Below are 22621 nucleotides of genomic sequence, written 5' to 3'. Positions count from 1 at the left end.
TTATGATTTGAAATATAATTTTTGTATTTATGAGTTGTATTAAAATTTTGACATAAAGAGATAAAAGGTATCCTATGTCCTTACCCTGGTTCTAAGCTACCTCTCCACCAATTTTTAGCCAAATCGGTTCAGCCGTTCTTCAGTTATAAATGGTGTAACTAACAACAACTTTCTTTTATATACATAGATAAAGAGATAAGATTAAAAGTAAAATCACATTAAAACAAAACAAAAAACAAAGCAGATTTGCAAAAAAAATATTTCAATATCAGCGTTCTTCCGAAACATGGTTGATGTCGTTCAAGGAAGGAGACAAGGTGAAACAATACAGCAGCGTTGCCGGTGCAGCAAAGATTACATTACAATAACTACAACAAATAGCAACAGTAACAAGTATTTAAAAAAATGGCAACACGACTGAATTAGGAAATTTTGAAATGGAAATAAAATTTCTTTTAAATCAATTTGCAACAAAACCAATGTTGCCACTTCATTTGTAACAGTCGTGATTTTTGCGCGAGGTCTATTGTTAGCGTTGCTGGTTTTATTTTGCACCCACTTTAGTTGTGAACAGTCGAGAGAATGAATTGTATTTCCGGCAGTTTGCTGACTTCTTGTGTTCCTTTTATAAAAGTTAAAATTTTTCTGATTTTTCTTTCTTCCTTACACTTTTGCTGTGCTTGCTCTGGTGCTTCCGCTGTTGCCTTGTTTTGCTTTTCTCTGGTTTTCGCCTGCAATTTTCACATCAAATGGACGACTGAGCAACTCAATTGGGCCTTAAGCAATGTGTTTTGTGCACAACATCTTTAAATGCGAATGGTAGTTAACAACAAAAAAATTGTGAAGGAAAAAGTGTAGGCAAAATTTATTCTTCTTCTTCTTTATTGATCATGCCGACGTGTACTGCGTCGAATACTCTCAGAGCTGCAGTATTTTCATACATTCGGACGACATGACCTAGTCAACGTAGCCGCTGTCTCTGTCAATGGCGTCGTATATCCCGTATATGGGTCAAATAACGTTAAGTGGTCCAAGGAAATTTCGAAAATGCTCCGATTTTGAAAATTATCACTTCATTAGGAAGGGGACCAGACGCATACCCCGTGATATAGATATTTCGTTAAAATTCTTTTTTTTTTGTTAAAGTTATTGAAGGTTGAAATTTAAAGCTTGATGAAATTGTAAAACTTAATTTTTTTTTTTTTTGTATACAGCATGCATATTTAAGTGTTTTCCCCTCAATTTCAATGCGATTTTTAGTATTATTACCTTGCGTCGTTTAGCGTTGCGTTCCCCCTTCTCCGTAGCGCACTGATAAAAAAATTTATTGGCAGCTTTTCGGCGATTTGTGGCGCTTTGTTTACGGCTCTTACAGTGCTCACACTATAATCAATCTATAACCTCGCGACTAAAAGTTGAAATTGCTATAGACGCTTGTGCAGTGCGGCTGGATCTGCGTGTGTGAAAATCGATACCGGTGATTTATTGAGTAATCAAAAGTGCATATGTGATAAGCGGCTACATAAAAAATCAATCTTTAAAAATTTTCAAAAATAAATCTAAATACGAAAATTTCATAAAAATAGAAAGAAAGCTCAAAGAGAGTGTTTGGATAATTCGGTAATAAGTGTAAAAATATAACAGGCATATGTTGCAATATATATGAGTATACATATGCGCCTATAACTGGCATAACGAATACAACTAATAATCTACATACCCATGGATGGTACATACACACACCTAAAGATGCTCATTTTTACATAAGCGGATTGCATTAGTTGCTCCGGCAACCTAATCGGTTTTGAAAACAGCTGTTGCAGTTACCGCTGCGCCGTTACAGTTACGCGACACACCAAATTAATAAATGCAAGTATATGGGTGAGTAAATGTGTGTTTGTAGATGGAACCTTTCGGCTCTAACAAACGCGACAACACACTTGTGTTTGCTCTGTCGCTCAACGTCATCATATCCTTCTCGCTAGCCATAAGCTCCTGCCAAGCGTTCGCACAACGCAAAGCAACTCTCAAACTCTCCAATAATATTATTATCTTCATTCTGCGCTTAATCGTCAGTTTGGTAAGTAAAATATTTTTCTATTATCCCTACAAATATATCACCAATATTTGCACATTCCTCTAATAAAGGGTGGTTTTTTAGATATGTGATTTTCAAAATAAATATAATGCATGTAATTATAGCCAAATATTTAGCTTCATTATAAAGATAAGAGTTTGACATGAGTTTGAGTTGAAAATGATTTCGGAATAAATTTCAGCTGAGAGTTCCGATTTTGACCACTTTTTTCAGCAAGTGCGGTCGTATATCAGCAATAATGCACCGAATATTGTCCTCCAAAGCGTAAATTGTCTCAAACGTATCTGCCTAGACAAGCGCCTTCACATAACCCTACAAGAAATAGTCTAGCGGTGTTAAATCGTATTATCTCGGAGGCCACGTTACAGGCCCTCGACAAGAGATAAAGCGCTCACCAAAAGATCCTTCAATAAATGGAATATTTTGTTGGCTGCGGAGCATGCAGCGCGACTTCTTGGAACCAAATGTGGTGCACATCATACTTCCTGCTTTAACTGAGGCACGAAAATGCCATTAATCAGGTTTCTATAGCATTCCTCTTTGGCTGTAACGTAATGACTGGATTCATTTTTGATAAAATATACAGCAATGATTCCTTCTGCCTATAAAGAACACCAGCACACCAAACAGGGACAGTAATGACTTGTGGATTATCTTAACCCTAAACACAACAATATATTTTATTAGCGCACACATTTAATCAAAAGGGAGCTTCATCGCTAAACAAAATTTACTTGCGAAAATCGGCGATTGTAGGATGACAGCAGGCAAAGCTTCGCGCGAATCGAACAATTATTTTTATAATAAATTTTATACACACCATTTTCTTCCAAAAAAGCCTCTCATACACATATAGCTGCCACACAAACTGAACTATCTGAATCAAGTGCTTTTATGAAAAACTTTTTCCTTTCACGAGATATACATATTCTCGATATTTAGCATGCGCTATTGTCAAAGATAATTGTGTAATCATCAAAGAAATTGTTCAGATCGGACCACTATAGCATATGGCTACCATACTAACTAACCGAACGAAATCAATTTTTGCAAGAAATATTTTACCAATATATACACCTGTATAAGGGCATTCTTGCTTCGGTGCGACCAAAGTTAACACTTACTCTTATTTCATTTCGTGAATTTGGCGTTACGAAACTCTACGAAGGTTAACTGTGTTCAGATACCTTTAGCCGTACACATTTTTTTTTTAGTTCCGTACTATCAATTGATTGTAAACTGAGATTTTTGAAAGTTAGAAGACCGTTATTTACCCTTTGAACAGAATTACAAATATTCGGTCACTATGATATGTAGGTACTTACGAATAACATGTTGGTCCAATTTTGCATTAGGTGCAAACTGGTATTTAACTGGTTATTAACAGATATTTTATCGTCGCGGTTCATTAAATTAGGGAAACACTGAAATCTGCCAATATACAGACTCAAGATTAGATTTAATGTTAAAAAAGTAATCCCGATAATGTGTTAGTTTTTTAGATAGATAGATAGATAGATAGATAGATATTAATTGAGGTTTTGCATTGCGACCTATGGTCTTTTGTGCCCTCTCCAATATCACATGTGGTCATAAAGGTCCAGAACTCTGAACACTTCCAGAAGCTTCTGGGCGCGAAAGATGTGAGGAATCGTAAATGAATCCAAGGACCTTCAGCCTGCTTCTACAAATTTCTAGGCAATCTAGATTAAGGTATTCCATGTCCATATCACAAAATTTGAAGTTTGTACAAGAGGCTATGCCCATGTTGGACAAGTGCTTCATGAGCCTGCAGACAAGGAAACTAAATTTGTATAATTTTCTCATGTTGTACTGTCTATTTTTTGAACACCACAAGTTAGTTTCAGAAAAAAAATTTTTTCGTCCAATTTTCACTACTTTTTGCAAAACAGTAGGTTGAATCACAGCAATATCACGATCCAATAAAATCCATTGCTCTGAAAGACCTCCTCAATAAGTTGTAACTTTATAGGCTTTTATTGATTTAATTCGAATATGAAATACTCTTTCCGATATTTGAACCTTATAGCCCTAGTTTTGGAAATAAATGTGTGGCATTTTTAGACATTGTTACCTTAGCTTTGGAAATAAACATGTTCGATTCTCGGCAATTGTTCTGTTGTAAATATTTGCACGATAATTTATCAAAGTATACATTCGACTACTTTGATATCTGATTTAACAGCTACCTCATTATGAAATTATATAACTTTAAAAAACACCTTAAAACAAGCCAATAAAATCCGTGTGGTAGAAAAGTCTTGAAATTAAAGCAAACATTGTCGGCATGTTCTTTACATTTGTTACTCACTGTAGAAGTCATATCTGCCTCTCATGTTAAACTGAAACTATTGGTTTCTTTTCTCTCGCCGTTGCTTTGCAAACCGCCTTCCACACGCCAACCGGTTAGTTTATAAGCTAATTTTAAAATAGTAGTAATTTGTCTTAGTAGATTGCCGCTTTCCTACCGGGTAGCTTCACTTACATTGTTGTTATATTGTTTGCGGACACTTGTGATCATCGCCTTAGTTTTATTGGCTCAAAGTAATATTGAGTTCATGAACTTAAATTGGGTGAAATTGTGATTGGCATTCTTTTGTGGCTGTTTCTGTGGTTCGTTCTCATTTTTGTGGTTGTAACATAGGCACAAGAGGACCAAAGCGGAGACCATGTGCTTTATTAAAATGTTTGATAATACAATATACATATGCAAGTATATAAGGAATATCAAAAAATATTTGAGGTAATCAAAACTTGTATTGTACATACACATAAAGTTTTGGCTTCCGAAAAAGTCACTATAAATTTTTGAAACTATTTAGAATGTAACGGAAGCGAAAACACTTAAGTACATGAAATACATATATTAAAACGTGTAGCCGTTATTCCCCTTGTTTTTCTAAAAATTCAATTTCAGTTTAAAACAAATTTAATACTGCGATCTAAGAGCAGCGAAATAGAGAGAGTAAAAAGAGCAGGGGTAAAAAAAAAGAGTTGTACCCGTCTGTAACTTATCCCAAAGTTCAGTAGATCTTGAGGAAAATTTGATAAAATGTATTTTTAATTTATTTTCTGACAGTGCTATTTCGGTAGTGGTCCTGATGTTTCGCTTTTTGGCTACTCCAAACTCAAGCCTGTAAAATCATTGTTAACCATTGCCAAATTTTGTGACATACCTCAGTTAATGCAACACGTAAATGTAACAAACTTTAGTGACTGGCGAATAATACAAAACAACTGGCTTAATTAAGCTAAAGACACTATAGTAAATGTCTACACCACTTTTAAGAGGCAACCACAAGCGTTTGACAGTACTTTAAACTTCAGCAAGGCTTAGCAGTGTTTTTAAATCCTGGCCTCAAAATAGGTTTTAAAGGTTTTAGATTAAACGAATAATCATATTTGTATATAGTATAAAGAAAATATAATTTGAAAGGGTTTTAGAAATCAACATAAAAGGTATTAAATCTTGGTTCATGAATTTAGCTTTTGTATCGTCTTCTATTATACATTTAGTTTCTTTGAAAGGGAGGCATACAAGGGCCGGACTACAAACGGCCCAACTAAGACCATCATTAGGCCCATAACGCTTCCGAGTGGTAACCAATTTAAGCCGTATCCAGCAGTCGAGTGGATTTGGTGAAAAATCTGTTTCTTTTCCACCCCATCTGCACAATATTCTTTCAGTTGGAATATTGGGAACCGTGGCATATGTCGCTTCTCATCCGTTTGAATGCTGGGCACTCGCATAGATAATGTTCCAGCGTGTCGAAATGCTGCGTGCATGCTTTGCATTCCGCGAAACCACTTTTCCCATTTTCTGAAGTTGGAATCTTAAAGCTATATGCCCTGTGATGACCAAATTAGTCTTACTACCCCGCCATAACTTTGTGTTATGCCCTGCGTTGTCTGTGTTCCAAGACCTGGAGTGTTTCTCTAGAGTCCATCGTTTCCAACAACCACAAAGAAAGTAAATGGCCTGTGGTAGCTTAGGGAAATTGTGTCTCTATCCGCAGGACTCAGATTTGACTACCTTTTTTCAGATTATATGATAGCAAAGTATATATTAGCAAAGATCGGATCATTGATGAGCTCAGTTCAAAGACACACGTAAAATCATTGGTATTTACTACTATAGGTGCTAAGAAATCAAATAGTTATATATAAAACTTAAAAATTTTAACATTATTCTCCCTATCTATCTATAATGTATTTTAGAACAATTAAATTAAAAATATTTCTATATTAAACGCAAATACTTAAAATTTCTTTATTTATCAATGATCAAAAAGCTTAAAAAAATTCAAACATATTCCCAGTCTCCTTTGCTATCTCTTTTATTTAACGAGCATTTTAACGTGATGTTTAAATACGAAACTCACGAACACTTTTTGGGGTCTAGCCATGCAAACAATATCCATACCCAGTGCGTTGGCTGTGTGTTGAGGCAATCGATTCGCGAATTCTGCTGAATACGTCATTGAGGTTCACTTAGCGGAACAGCAGACTTGAAAAAAACTTATTTGAGAAGCACTTGAATGGTCTTAAATTCATCATTTTGAGAATATGTTTTCACATGAAAATTCCATTCATGGACACACGTATGCATATATAGTACACGCACACATATGTACAGTGTATTTTTAGTATACACTTTAATGTATATAAGATGCTCACTTGCGTTGCTGTTTCGACGAAATCCGCTTCAATAGAGCACTTCAAATCAATTTGTGCTCCGCTCTGCAGGGATTTCCACTAAAGTGTAGCCATTTATGTCGATGAATTAAGACAGATATGTGCTGCGCATACAAACATACAGAAGGTGAACAAAGAAAAGCGGCAATCCGCGAAAGCCCAGCTGAAAGCCGCGCCATTCATTCGGTTGGTGGCGCGCCGACAGCCGCTTTTGTTGGCAGACTGTTGACATTTCACCAGTGAACTGTCAGCGCTTTTTGTCTGTGGGTAACTCCCTGCCTACCGCAGCATCGGATTGCTCAGTTACAGATTTCACTTTAATAAACGATTGCCACTTCGTGGGAATGTGTGCTTTTCATTTATGTTACGCCATAATGTGCCGAGTGTTAACACGTGTGTAACGCCGGTGTATGCCTGTGGAACCGCAGGCGGTCAGCTGATGGGTACTATTGCATAATTTATGCATTTTAATTTACATTGCAAATTCGCGCCGACACGACTGTGTCGAAGGGGCAAGTAAACGTGTTCAGGCGGAGAAATACATTTTCCACTCGGCTATACATTTACAGCCAAATACGTATATACGTACGTTTTACGCACTGTTCCATTGCTTATTTCTATGCACATCAAAACATTTATTTTGTTTGCTTGCCGTGGCGTATACGTAACCTCTCTGCTGTACATTGCCTTGCATTGCATTGCTTGATCACGTATACGCCATGTATGTCACTGCTCAGTGAATTAAGCAGATGTTGCATATGTGCATACATGTCAATTTGCATAAATACTCCTGTGTGTGTGTGTTTTGTTGATTAAGTGTTGCTTACGTGGCAAAATATATGTATGCGCCTAATGAAATGATAGAAATTTGCATTGACGGCAGAGTGTTGACCCGATTTGCTTTATATGCATAAAATATCCAAGCTTAAGTGCTCATTACGCATAAATGTCCTAGTGTGTATGTTTGAGTGGGGAAATTTTCTCTTGAAGTTTTTAAAAATTGTTTTAATGAAAAAGTGGTTCAAAAAGAGTGTAGGTTTTTTAATTGTTTTTTAATTTAGTGAAAGTTGAACTGTTATATTTGTTGAATTGATATATTAATGAGAAGTAGAAAAAATAATAAAAATTTTGTAACAAAAAAGTTTTCCATTAAAGAACTTAATATTGATCAGTCAGTTTGTATGACAGCTTTATGCTATCGTGGCATATCGACGATTCGAATTAGAAAAGCAGATGAAAAAAGTGTCTAATCTATATCTCGAAAACTATGACCACTCAAGACGCAGCCGCGGTCAACATTTAAATGAAATTATCTTCAAAAAGTAAATGATTTATAAATACTAAAAGAGTATATATAATTTTACTTTATTGTTTATAATAAAACTGCCTACAATCTCAGAAACTTTTTCCATTCGGATATTAACCAACCTCCCAGAGAAAATATCTCTTAACAAAAACCCAAACTTTTCTTTTCTATAGAATGCCTCATAAACCAGTGAATACTGTGATTCAAAGTAATATTACATGAGTTATGGTCATAGAACGAAATTTACTTTCACCCTTACACTTCGTTCCGATAAATTATGTATTTATTCAAATACAAAGGAATAATTCAAACAACCATCAAAGTTTACATGTTGAATTTATATGAAACTGAAAATTTGACTTTATTTAATTTCAAATGAAAAATATTCAAAACTTAAAGGATTACATGGGTTTGCGAGTTTCAAAAAATCGAATACTTTTTATTGTCTAATTAAATTCAAAATTTCCTATGTTTTCAAGTTGATCAGAGAAATAATTTCAGAGATACAGCCTTGAGAACTTGTGCACTCGAGGCTAGCTAGGCTGAGAGCGCCGTCTTTACGTTTTTCTCACACGTTATTCTTAAAGACTTGGACAAATAATTTTTTTCGATTACAAAAAAATTCGCGAAATTTTCACTGAAACTTTGATTTTTTTTCTGTAAAAATGTCTGCTAAAATTACAGTTTTCAGTTTTTTCTTTTTTTCAAGTTCTAAGTTAAGGATTTAGCTAAAACTTCACTTTAGATGATCCTGTAAGTTATCCTGCCAATACAGGTCCAATGTTTTTCCGAGGCGTCACCGGAAATAGCGTCGCAATGACCAAGTTTACACTATTTTTATCCAAAAAATTTTGTATTTCTTTGCTAATAATGCACTTTTATAACAATTAAAAATCTAATGAAATATTGTATTTTTTATAAGAGAAAAAATTGTTGAAAAAATGCTGTTTTTTACCCAAGGAAACCCATGTTACCCTTAATTTTCTTAACACTACAAATTTTAAATATGTGTTATAGCTTTTTAAAATGCTCGATTCGGTTCTATTACCAACCAATTATATTTAAGAGTTTGAAATCATTTCTTCTTTACGAAAGTAAGTTTCCGAAATTCAAATTCGAAATTCAACTTATTGAAGTCCTCATTTCGAATTATATTATGAAAATCAGGAAGTGGCCATTCTCGCATACACAAGAACAATGTTTACAAATTACACATATTTTTAATCAAAATAATCGTTCTCCAATTGCAACTTTATTCCTTTGTTATTTTATGATCCTAACAATCGCCCAACCGTGATTGCTTTTCGTCAAAGTACTGAAAATTTTGACCGAACATTTTTTTTACATAATCTTTAAGTGCTAATAGAGAGAGAAAGAACCGTTCGAAGTAATGCAAATATTGCTGCCGTTCAGGCAAATGTTTCCGAAAATCGCAATTTGTCGATTCCAAAACATTCTCAAGAATTGGGACTATCTCAAACCACAACCTGTCTGATTTTGAGAAAGATTGGGGTTTACATCCTTATAAAATTGTTCTCACTCAAGAACTGAAACCATTGGAATACTGTAGACGTCGTGAGTTTGCTGATTTTGGCAACTTGAAAATGATAAAGATTTTTTTTCAAAACTTCATCTACTCCGGTGAGGCTCACTTTCATCTGAATGGTGAGCTGAATAAACAAAATTGTCGATTCTATTGCGAAAAAAATCCACCAATTATTCATGAAAAACTATTACATTCACCTAAATTAAGAGTTTGGTATGGAGTTTGGTCTGTTGGAATCATCGATCCGTACTTCTTTTGAAATGAAGCTTGTGACATCGTTGCTGTCAATGGATAGAGGTATCGATCGATGATAAACAAGTTCTTACAACAAAACGGAGCTACGTGCCACAGAACACGTGCAGCAACCGAATTATTACAGGAAAAGTTTGAAGATTTGATAATTTCAAAAAATTATGACATTGAATGGTCTCCAAAAAGTTGTGATTTAACACCATTAGACTACTTCTTGTAAGGTTATTTGAAGTCATTGGTTTTTAGCAATACACCAGAAGCAATAAAAGTCAATACTGAACGTGCCATTAATAAGTTGCGACTTAACTTAATGGAAAAATTACTCGAAAATTGGGGTCGTTGAATTTTTTTCTGCAAAAGAAGTTGTGGAGGTCATTAGAATGATGTTAAATTTAGAACTTGGTACTCTCGATTGTACTTCATTTTAAATAAAAAACATTAGAATTTCCTTAAAAATTAGTGTGTTTTGAAAACAAATTAGATCACTCTTATTGCAAAACCCATTATTATTGCAAAGGTGATATATATATTCAAAGGATTCCGACCAATAGCCTTTCGTTTTCACGATAGCCAGGTTTACGTAAACAGTGTGTACCCCAATTTTTAGCCGGCCGTAAACTGTGAACTCTGCAACAATCCGCCAATCTACTTCAGCGAATTTCTTTGTCACAACAACAACAACAACTAACAGTAGAAACATAGGAAAGAAGGGCAGGACAATGACTATCGCAGCATTTACGTTACACTTTCTTCCTCCTGAAGACGGTTTCCCAGATAGAGAAATGAGATCTCTTAGCCTCACAACCGTTTGCTCCAATAATAAAGACCATTTTCTGGCTACTTTATGAGTATATCATCTTAACCTTACCACACTTGAAGCTTATTTTGGAAATATGTAAGAAATGCATTCGAGAGCGTAAAAACCTGGTGGTCTGTGAGAATAAGAGCTGTTAATCCGAAGTGGTCAAAAAGCGCGAACTTTTGCAGTTGGCACACTTTTGCTCCATAAAAATAGTCCCCTCGCCGTCTTCGCTTTGTGGCATGAAGCATCAAACTTGCATTCTTCCACTTGAATGAGCCGAAGTTCGTTGCATTAACCGGCAAACCGAGCTAAGTTGGGCTGAAATGAGTCGAGCAACCTGTAAATACACGTGGGCGTCTCATGCAATTGCTCACCATATAGCTCACTTATGTGCAGTCATTAGTAACTTACAGGGGTTAAGATGTGGATAGCTGTATGCCTGTATGTGTTTATGCTTACTGTGTATTGCTGCCACTTTATTCAGCTATAGGTTGCACAAGACAGCCCAGTTGAAAAAGCGAAGCTTCCTTTACCTTAGTCCATCTGCCAACCGACGTTTAGTTCTTCCGTTTTAACAACATCCACCTCTTGCACGGTGTTTTTAACAATCAGTATGTATCTATGTATGTGTGTTTGTTTTGTAAACATGCCAGTGTTTCGTGAAGTAGCGTGCAGCCTTTCGTAAAATGAATTTAATTTTCCACTCAACGAAGTGCAAAATATAACCGAACCACAAAGAAAAGACTGAAAATCGTACTTACTTAATGCTTACACATACACTTATATACACTCGTACATAAATAAGGGTTTAAATATGATTATGTGCTTGTATGTGGTCTACATAAGTAAAGATAGTTTTAATTTACTTATTACAAGTATATTACAACTCTAAGAGGACGCTGAGACAACGCTCCACATTTTTTGATTTATATTTAGACATTCTCCGTCAGAGACCTTGTGAAATATACATCTGTATATATTATACTTAGGATCAGCATGACGTGCTGAGTTGATTTAGCCATATTCGTACGACTGTATAGTCCCATTTATTCCCGCAGGTTATGAGGTCATCGATCCGAAATTTTGTTCACGTCCTTCCTGAATTGGAGTTTGTATGAGACCGCGGATGTTAAGGCATGCTTTTAAGCAATAATCTGTGTCAAATTTCTTGAAGATTTATCGTCACATGAACAACAAAGCAAGCACTTGATTCCGATATATGGATGGGTCCAAACTAGATAACTGAGTAGAAGATGATGTCTTGATAGCAAAATTAGATACCAAGATCGTCTTCCGAATACCAGATCACCGCAGTGTCTTCTAAGAAAAGATCCCAATAAGTACAGAAAGCCTTCTTGTTCTGAAAAAGAGCGTGGTCACAATAAAAATATGTTCATGTGTACAGATAGATATCCAAGCGGCTCCGAAATTACTAAAGTTTCTTAGAGTTTTAACAAAGATAGTGAAAGAATACCACGATGAAGAAGCAGAGGATATTGAAAATCTTGAATGCGAATGCAAAGCTTTGTAGAGGAAAATAATTGCAACTATGTGCCGAGAAACCTTCGGTGATGCTGACGATGTCTCGGAGGTTGTGCGAATAAAACTTTTGCACTGATGAACTCTTGATGAACCGGACATAATGGAGTGAAGGGATTTAGTCTCTGTGATTTTACAAAGAAATTCCTAGAGGCCAGTTCATACTTTATTAACAAAGCATGGTATGCCAGAATGCACACTTTGCTGTCCTTGTTACGCTCTAAGTGAAGTAAATGTTTTATGTAACTTAGTCATTATAGACTGAAACGGTTCTCTTACTTTATTTGGGTTCACAAACTTAAAACTATATTATCTAGGTATACAAATTCAAAGGAACACCATTGCTTTTCACTGAAAATGCAATTAAACCACTTGAAATCCTAATTACAAATCTATGAAGACTTAATGATAATTAAAACTCTTTAGCTTTGTATTGAATAAACACTTTTGGCTTCAGACAAATTTCTAAATAAGAGAAAAAAACCCAAATCAGACACGCGAAGGGCGACAGAGTTTTTGCCCAAAACAAAGCAAACTTAAGGTCTGTCACGTCACAAAAACAAAAAAGGTGAACAGAAAGTGAAGCGTTAAAGTAAAGAGAAAAGTATTTGATTTCATAGTAAAAGGAAAAATTAGCATAACATAACTAAGAGCAATAAATTGTCCAAATTGGCGAAATTAATTTTTCTTTTTCCTTCATAAAGTAAGGAATTAGTGAATTTGACAGCGAAATCACAAAAGCGAAAAACAGTTAAATAACACTAGTCTCGCTGTAGGTGATGGAACATTTTTGAATTCAAACTCGGAATCAGTACACCTCAAACACCCCACACTCCCCTTTGCATATCAGTCGCAAATTTTCTCTTCAGCTTTATTGAGTCGTGTTAATAAACTAATTAATAACGAAATAGCGAAATACAAATCTTGCTGATAGAGAGGATTAAGCTGAAGTGGTGGACAATAATTGGACATTTCGAACATACTAATCGTAAGCGGCCAGTTCGCTTGACGGGCATCAGTGGAGCACACAGTAAAGGTTGCTGGTGATATAAGCAGTTGAGCGAAATGAACAGTTAATCAACATATAAGCGTGAAGTTCTTGTAATACTTACATACCAGTAAATGTATACAAGTTAAAGACTCAACTCAAATTGGCAAGGGGGCAGCTGTCGCACAAAATTTCATAAGCTTGACCAGTACTAGAGTACCATTTGCCATTAAGAGAAAGCTTTAGCACAATTTGGAGTACAAATTTATCAGAAGTTAAGTGCAGCTGCTACAAAAATTATGGCAACTGAAAACTCGATCATAAAATTTGACATTTTTGGTGTTATACATACACAGAACATTTTGACATGCGGCCGCTATCTGTGCTGTTTACAGTAACTTGAAATATTCAACTAGGCCAAACAATTAAATTAAATCGCGAACGTTTTCGTTATTATTTTTTACAACTGTCGACGTGGCTGAGCTCAACAACAGTGCATTAACACTAGAACTACCAAGACCGTCATTTTGACGGTTTTCAAATTACATGCTTAAAAATTTGATTATTATTTATATAATTGTTCCAGAGTTTTATTACGACTTTTAATAAAATATAAGAACAGTTAAGTATTACTATTCAATTTCCCCTCATCGACTTTAATTTCCATAATCGGTATGACCTATACCTATTTATACCAAGCCCCTTCAAAATGATGATATTTAACATGTGTAGTTCTAATTAACACTAGAACTTTATTAAATGTTGTGTATTGAAAATACATCAAAGACCAATGTTTATCGCTAGTATGGTAAATTCATAGAGATCGCAGATTACTCCAAGTGGGACTTTGTGAAGATCGATCAAAATCAGTTCTTGTTCCGTTCTATTGATGCTGTGCGCAAACTTATATTGCAAGATTGTCATATGTCCTATCGTGAGATTGAGACAACTATGGGCATTAGTGGTACTAGCATATATTCACTATTTCATAGACATTTGAGTGTAAATAATATTTGTTCCCGTTCAATTCCACACAAGTTGTCTTAAGCGTGTGTGACGGAAGCTAAACAGCAGTCAACTACAAGGGAATTTCAAGATGAGCCGAATCCAACAAAAGTTGTTCTCACTCGAAGCACTTCCAAGCAAATGGTTGCATATCTTTTTGCAACAACTGGTCATATCGCAACTATACCAGTAGAACATTAAATTGTGAGTGATTCACATTCATCAATTTTTCCAGTTGTCTTTCAATCAACTCGGGAAAACCAACCGCAGAAGACCGATCACTCTTCACCATGGCAATGCTAGCTCTCACAAAGCGACGGAAAGAATTGTAGTTTTTCAACACTCAAACCATCCATTTGATGAACCTACCCCATATAATTCTGATTTGGGACCGAATGACTTCTTTTTATCGTACGTAAAAGGTGAACTAATTGATCAACACATGATGAGGCAGTTGATGCGTTCAGAAGACATTTTTTGGAGGTACCTTAATCAGAGTTGAGTGGCAAAAGAGCTCCCAAAATTGGTGCAAACGAATGCAAAATTATAGTATATTGATCTTAATGAAGAATATTTTGAAAAAATTGTCGATTTTCGATGACAAATTGGTTTTTGTTCTCTAATCATGAAATATAAAAGGCAGCTTTCTTCATTGTTTACTTTATCTGTAGCAACCGCTAAGGAAAAACGTGTTTTTATGAGTGAGTGAGTTTTATTGACTGTAACAATGTCCCCGCCTTCATATTCGCCAGAAACTATCCGTATGGCTTTTTTCTGGAATTAATGCTTCTGGAAAATGTTTTTGAAACCTAAAGGCCTCGTGATCTTAACCTCACAATAAAATTTCGCTTCTATAGAGACAAATGCGCGCCAGTTTGCTTTTGTGCACTTTTCGTTGCAAATAAATACGAAAAGCATTGTAAATAATTTCTCTCATATTAACGGCAATTTGTTGACAAACTTTTTGGCTACTTTCCGTTACTGAGCGTGCCAAGCAGCTAACGACATTACTCACCGGTCACAACTAATGACTAACTTCTGCTCTATGAATTCATCTTTGCTAATTTATTTCCCGCAAATTGGCTTGCGCAGCAGTCGCAGGATACACAAAATACAAATAAACATGTTTTTTTTTTAGTGTTCTTGTTTTCAAGTTGTGAATTTCAGCATTAACTTTTTTGGAATGGAATACCAAATAATGGTGATATAAATATTGTTGTTGTGAATGCAGTGGTTCTTATCGACGAAAATATCTAAAAAGTCCACGAAATATTTATTGATGACCGTAAAGTGAAGTTGTTAGACATAGCAAGCACCCTAAGTATTACAACTGAATATCTTTACCATGTCATTTATAAATATTTGGGTATGAGAAAGTTCAGCGCGTGAGTGATCTCACCTTTGACCAAAAACAGCGACGAATTGATGATTCGGAGCAGTATTTTGAGATTTTATGGCATAATAAACACGAGTCCCAGGGCTTCGAACTTTTTTCCAGCGTATTCTTCATATCTGGCCACTAGCGACTACTTTCTGTTCTAAGATCTCAAAAGATTGCTTTCAGGGAAGACATTTTCATTGAATGAAGAAGTAATCACATAAACTGAGGCCTATTTTTTTGAAGCATCTCTGAAGGCCTTAAATCGTACCACAAATGATATGATTTCATAAACGTCATTTCACCAAAAGGTGGAGGACTGCTATATAATTGGTTCCTAAGTGCATCAGATGGAATTCAAAATAGCGTTATATTGGAAGATATCACCCATACATTCGTGAAAGTTTGATGGGAATTACGTAATGGGAAAATTTAGTGTGGTTTCCCGCAATGCAAATTCACACATAATCTTTATAAAAGCTGCCAAGCTGATTCGCTTCTAAAGGACCTCAGGCTAAAATAGGCCAATTTACAACGAGATTGGCAAAGTCTGACTTCAAGATTGCTGATAGGCAAATCTGCATAGTCCGAGCGCTTTCGGATTTTTCTTTGTCCAAAGACTGTTAACTCAGCAGCATTATCCACAATTATTGTTTAGATAGGATAAGGAATGCTAAAGCTTATCCCAAAACTAATTCTGTCATATCACAATTACAACTAGAGCGTGGTATTTCGAAGATCTCTGATGGATTCCTTATATGAGCAAAGGAATGATCAGTGTTCATTAGGCCATCAAAGTCATGGTTGACGATTTTAAGGCTGTTTATTACGAAGGGTAGAAAAAAATGTTGACATCAGAGCAAGATTTCACTTGTGATTGCATAATTCTCACTAAAAAGCGTGACACAGTTTTATCTGGATTTTTATTATATGCACGTTATTGCTACACATTTGCTTATGTTTCACTATATGGAAACAGATCCACGACCCAGGATGGCATTACTCCTATAGTCGTTCTCCACTACACTGAAAATTCCACTTGATAAAATCATCCACGGTAAAAACTCACCTCCCAGCAATAAAGAAGAACACGAACTTGATGGTGCAGTAGTATACATTCTCATTCTTCTTACTTAGACTCCACAATACTAAAACATAAGCTCTCGTGCTCTTAATAATAATTTGTTTGACCGCTAACTCTATTGGTTGACAATATTGACACGAACTTTTCAATAGCTTTGCAAAGTAAACCACTTTTGACCCCATTAATACTCACTCAATAAAAGAAGGTTGACACTGTAGCATTTTCAAGCTGGCATATTTGCTCGTGTTTGCACTTTCAAAATAAACCCGAAAGTTAACCACAGCTCACGTTCGGGAATACAAGAGCAAACAACCACATGTGCAGTGTTAAAATTTGTATTCTTTTCTGCAAACACTTTTAAATTGTGTGCTGAAACCAGCGGTGGAGAGAAAAAATATTTAATAGTTCGGGAAAAAAGTAATAAAACAAAAAAACTTTGACTTTTTTATTGAAGCAATAATACCCTTTACGTGTGCAATTTTTATATATTATAAAAGTGTATAAAAAGTATAAAAAATTTATTGTGATTTTGATGGTCCGATCTAAACAATTTGTTCGAAAATTGTGACGATAGTAGACAATAAAAATGTACAAATTTTGAGAGATGCCAACCGAAGCCAGATCCTTCTCCACCTAGTTCTTCCAACGAAGTGGAGGTCTTCTTCTTCCTCTGCTTCCCCCGGCGGGTACTGCGTCAAATACTTTCAGAGCTGGAGTGTTTTTGTCCATTCGGACAACATGACCTAGCCATCGTAGCCGCTGTCTTTTAATTCGCTGAACTATGTTAATATCGGTCTTTTATATACGTACATATAAATTCAAGAAAGTAGTTGATAACCCCTTTCTGTTCCGCCACTGTTTAGTTTGAAACTCACAGCAATTTAGTACTTAAGTTAGTGAAACATTTTTATACCCCGCCTGTATATACGCAAACTAGTCTCTGTTTTTGAGGTATCAGTCTGAAATTTTGTTCACGTCATTTTCCCCTCAAGAAGCTGCTCATTTGTCGAAATTGGCAATATCGGACTATAAGATATAGCCTTCATACGGACTAAACGATCGGAATTAATTCCTTGTAGGAGAAACTTTTTATTGACAATGTATCGTCACGAAGTCTAACACAGATTACTATTTAAAGCAATGCAATAATATCTGAAAAAATCCTTCAGATCGGATCAAAACAACATACAGCTGCCATAAAAATTGACCGAATAAAATCAGTTTCTTCTATAGAAATGCTTTTATTTCAGAAGGGTATTCTTACTTCAGTGCAGCCGAAGTTAATGTTTATTCTTGTTTTTGCGAATACTGGAATAAAATACTAAGAAACAATAACAATAAAAATACAATAAAAACTATGTTATAAGTTTGACCCGCCGCACTTGCCTTACATGAAAGCTAATGACATTTTGCTGCTGGCGGTTTTTATTGAACACTTATCTATTTTGCCGCAAGTTTTATATACATACATGTGCACATTCGACTCACGTGTATTTGTATTTGTATTGTTGAGGATGCTATTAATTATAAACAATTATATATGTGTTCCCCAAATGGTAGTTGCCTCGCATTAATTTTACTTCCTTTCTATGCCTTACATACCTGTGCACTTTATATGTTACAGCTGTTAGGTTGTTGTTGTTGTAACGCTGAAATCCAGTGAATTTTCCATTCATTTTCCATAACTTTAACAAAACAAGAATTTTAAAGAAATAGCTATATCACAGGGTATGCGTCTGGTCTCCTTCCTAATGAACTGCTAATTTTCAAAATCGGAGAATTTTCGAAATTTCCTTGGACATCTTGACGTTATTTGACCCATATAGGAAATATACGACGCCATTGACAGAGACAGCAGCTACGCTGACTAGGTCATATCGTCCGAATGGATGAAAATACTCCAGCTCTGAGAGTATTCGACGCAGTACACGTCGGCATGATCAATAAAGAAGAAGAAGAATAAATTTTGCTTACACTTTTTTCTTCACAATTTTTTTGTTGTTAACTACCATTCGCATTTAAAGATGTTGTGCACAAAACACATTGCTTAAGGCCCAATTGAGTTGCTCAGTCGTCCGTTTGATGTGAAAATTGCAGGCGAAAACCAGAGAAAAGCAAAACAAGGCAACAGCGGAAGCAGCAGAGCAAGCACAGCAAAAGTGTAAGGAAGAAAGAAAAATCAGAAAAATTTTAACTTTTATAAAAGGAACACAAGAAGTCAGCAAACTGCCGGAAATACAATTCATTCTCTCGACTGTTCACAACTAAAGTGGGTGCAAAATAAAACCAGCAACGCTAACAATAGACCTCGCGCAAAAATCACGACTGTTACAAATGAAGTGGCAACATTGGTTTTGTTGCAAATTGATTTAAAAGAAATTTTATTTCCATTTCAAAATTTCCTAATTCAGTCGTGTTGCCATTTTTTTAAATACTTGTTACTGTTGCTATTTGTTGTAGTTATTGTAATGTAATCTTTGCTGCACCGGCAACGTTGCTTTATTGTTTCACCTTGTCTCCTTCCTTGAAGGACATCAACCAAGCAGCGGAAGAACGCTGATATTGAAATATTTTTTTTGCAAATCTGCTTTGTTCTTTTGTTTTGTTTTAATGTGATTTTACTTTTAATCTTATCTGTTTATATATATATATATATATATATATATATATATATGGATATTATATATATATACGTATAATATATATTTCTATAAAAAAAAGTCTCTCCCAAGTATGAGCTCGTTTTTTTTCGTTTCCAGTTAATCAATTATTAACCGTTAATATTTCTAAAACAAAAAAAGGCTTATTAAAAGAATTTTTTTCCTGAACACTAATCCGAGCGACGGGTTTTTTTTTGTCATAAGAGTTCTAAAATTTCGAACGTCACCACTTAAGGTTTTTCACATAATTAGAGATATTCTTGTGCTAACAATTTTACCCACGTTAACGTTTCATGCCTTCTCAACAGCTTTATCCGCTGCCACTGAAGCTACTTCCAGTTCACTTTTTATACAGATCGTTAGTTGAGACCCACCTTGCTTTTTTAACAGAGGCGTTTCACAAGAGAATAAGTTCCTGGTTAAATACGCAAGGTGGGTCCCAACTAACGATCTAAATAACTATACTCTCTTGTGAAACACCTATGTGGTTCACGAACTTTTTTACGATTCCAAATTATTCAACGCTTGAATTTTCATCTTAATGTTTCAAAATCAATAAATCGAATGGAGTACGACCATAGAATATCCAGTATAGAGCGGCAATCATGCTTAAAAATTCCGAGTCTTCAGCTATTCACGGCCGATTGAAGCTCCGAAAGCAGTCAGGGAGGACAGCCAAACGCATTGCGTCTGCTAAACTTTCGTGTGTGTTCTGAACAAGCATTCCAAATTCCACTCGCCATGCCTCTAGCCTTCACGTGCATGCGCATATGTATGTTGCTTCCTTCACTGGATTTAATCGCAGTATTTTTCTTCCACCATCTTTTTGAAACTATTTTTAAGTGACGTGTGAAAAATTTACATATAATTTGACTACAGTACAATAACTCCATCATGTAAAGGAGACGAAATAATAATAAATTTCTGAAAGTCAAAGATCTTAGAAAGCATCTTCAGAGCTTCTTAGTTGATTTCACACTCAAAATGTTCAGTTAAGTGGCGACAGTTTTTGAAAGTTAAATTCAAGCAACAACATTTACAAAAGATCTGCTTTGGTTTGACGGCCAAGAATGAATCAAGCCTTGCCTTGACACCCTGTTCTGAGGAAGAGGAAGACCTAAACTCCGTTGGAAGGACCAAGTGGAGAAGGACTTGGTTTCGCTTGGAATATCCAATTGGCGCCACGTTGCGAAAAGAAGAAACGACTGGCGCGCTGTTGTTAACTCGGCTATAATGGCGTAAGCGGTGTCTGCGCCAATTAGGAAGAAGAAGGAGAAGAATCCAAACAAATACCAGTTGATTGAATAAATAATTTGGAGTAATGCTAGGTAATTTTATTGAAAACAGTTTGTAAGCCCATACCTGCAGCCAAGTTTCTTTTTTATCTAAAATTCAGTATAGTACTATAGATATAAATTGGAATTTTTTCAACAATCTGCGTTTCTACGTGGTTTCTGCAATTTACAAATATAATAGGGCATATAACATCTGCTGCGTGTATGTGGGTGAGAAAGTCAACCACATTCTCCCAACAGCTTTCACCACAACCACAAAGCAGACATAGAAAAAAGCACAACTTTCTAAATGCCGGGGGACGATTTTGGCGAGAAAACACACGAAGGTCATAATATTTGGTAGCATATTACAACTGCCGCTGACAGGTCAAGCGCGACACACAAGTACAGGACACGCAGACAGACGCAGCAATTGGCAACGTTTTTTATCATGCGCCCAGTGGTGCGCGTAGCAATGTTCGTCTGCATTGGTTTATCGTAACGGCAACGCTGCCTTAAATTCGTTCATAAAGATTAGTATCTATGTGTGGCTGTGTGAGTATGTGGTGGGTGTATGTGCCTCATTTGAATTCTATCTACACATCTGCTTTGCCTTTTGTTATGTTTATTTATGCCTTTTTCATTGTAATTTTCGCATTTTACAGTTCCATTTGCACGATTTGTCTGTCATCTTTCCTCTTGTCGGCTATTTCGTGGCTTTAGCTTATTTATTACATTTCGACTGTGGGTCAGTGTCAGTATGAGTGTGTGTGAAAAGTTTTTTGTGATTCCATCTGTCCAGTTGCTGTCAACAGCAGCGCTGAGCTAATCACAGACATCGCCGACAGCACGAACAATAAAATTACTTACATAATCATCTTTTATATGAAATTAATTTCTCTCATACTTGATCCAAGCGCCGTGATTATGCTCACTTAGAGCGCTTGCATGCAAGGTGAGCGGAATGATTTATGACAATACGGCGCAAGGTCGACAGCAACAGTTTTTGAAGTATGCTTGCTGCTATCTGACAAGTTTATTTATACATATGTATGTATGTATTTGTATATATATTTTCATTGTTATTTAATGGACTTCTGCTTATAATTTTAATATAATTAAACCGTTAAAATATTAGACCACCTATACTTTTTTAATATATGTCATTAATATTTTGTACTTTTGTGAAGAAATATATCTGAGTGCCCCTCAGCCGTGCGTAAGTTCGATAAATTTTGTAGCTTTGCAATAGAGATTCTTATGTATGCACGATGGTCATTTCTCTTTAGATTTTTGCTTGTTTTAATACTTTTGTTTATTAATTTGGTCCCAAAAAAATTAAACAGAAACGTTAACTTCGGTAGTACTGAAGCTTTAAGGGGGGAGCCTGCTTTAAAAGCTTCAAAAAATCTTTTTTTTTTTTTTTTACTTAATTCTCTTTAGAAATTATCTAAGAATATGTCCTCAAAGTAATGGATGGGAATTCGAAATATCTCCGGAGTTAGCAGGGAAATAATGACCGAGCGTCTAGTAGATATATTAGCGCTTGGGCAGAAAGCAAAAACTTTGACGCGCGATTTCTCGGTTTTTCATTTTTACGATTTTTCTTAATTTGCGGGCAGGATAGAAAAAAAAACTAAACGTCGTATGGAATTGGGGCAAAGTTTATTATCTTTGGCATTAAATTATCTTCTATTTAAACTAAAAAAAAATTAAGAAAAGTCAAGTTTGAACATATTTTTAAACAACATTAAGTAAATTTTTTTTGATCAAAAACCACTTTTTTTGAATTTTTTTAGTTTAACTAGAAGATAAATTATTAAGAAATATGAATCTCCTTGAATGTTTTGTTTCCGTCAAAAATTATGACCTGCATCCTGCCCACCGTTCGACAAATGCACATACGAGATGCATCGGCCAATTGATTTCTTAAGGCAGAATATCAAAGATTTCGTATCCAAAAAATTTGTGAA

The 22621-nt window shown here is 35.4% G+C and overlaps 1 long non-coding RNA gene across 1 annotated transcript in view; it reads left to right on the top strand.

Annotated features, from left to right (window-relative positions):
* LOC126767403 (uncharacterized) overlaps nt 1-22621 on the top strand; it is a 67115-nt gene that overhangs the window by 5592 nt on the left and 38902 nt on the right. Inside the window, exon 2 of the long non-coding RNA XR_007669088.1 lies at nt 1261-2080. This is a non-coding gene — a long non-coding RNA (uncharacterized LOC126767403). The remainder of the gene's footprint in view (nt 1-1260; nt 2081-22621) is intronic.

Source organism: Bactrocera neohumeralis, unplaced genomic scaffold, assembly GCF_024586455.1.
Source record: "Bactrocera neohumeralis isolate Rockhampton unplaced genomic scaffold, APGP_CSIRO_Bneo_wtdbg2-racon-allhic-juicebox.fasta_v2 ctg603, whole genome shotgun sequence".
NCBI classification, from domain to species: domain Eukaryota; kingdom Metazoa; phylum Arthropoda; class Insecta; order Diptera; family Tephritidae; genus Bactrocera; species Bactrocera neohumeralis.
The sequence above is the reverse complement of the archived record's forward strand: the minus strand, read 5'-3'. Positions and strand labels throughout refer to the sequence as shown.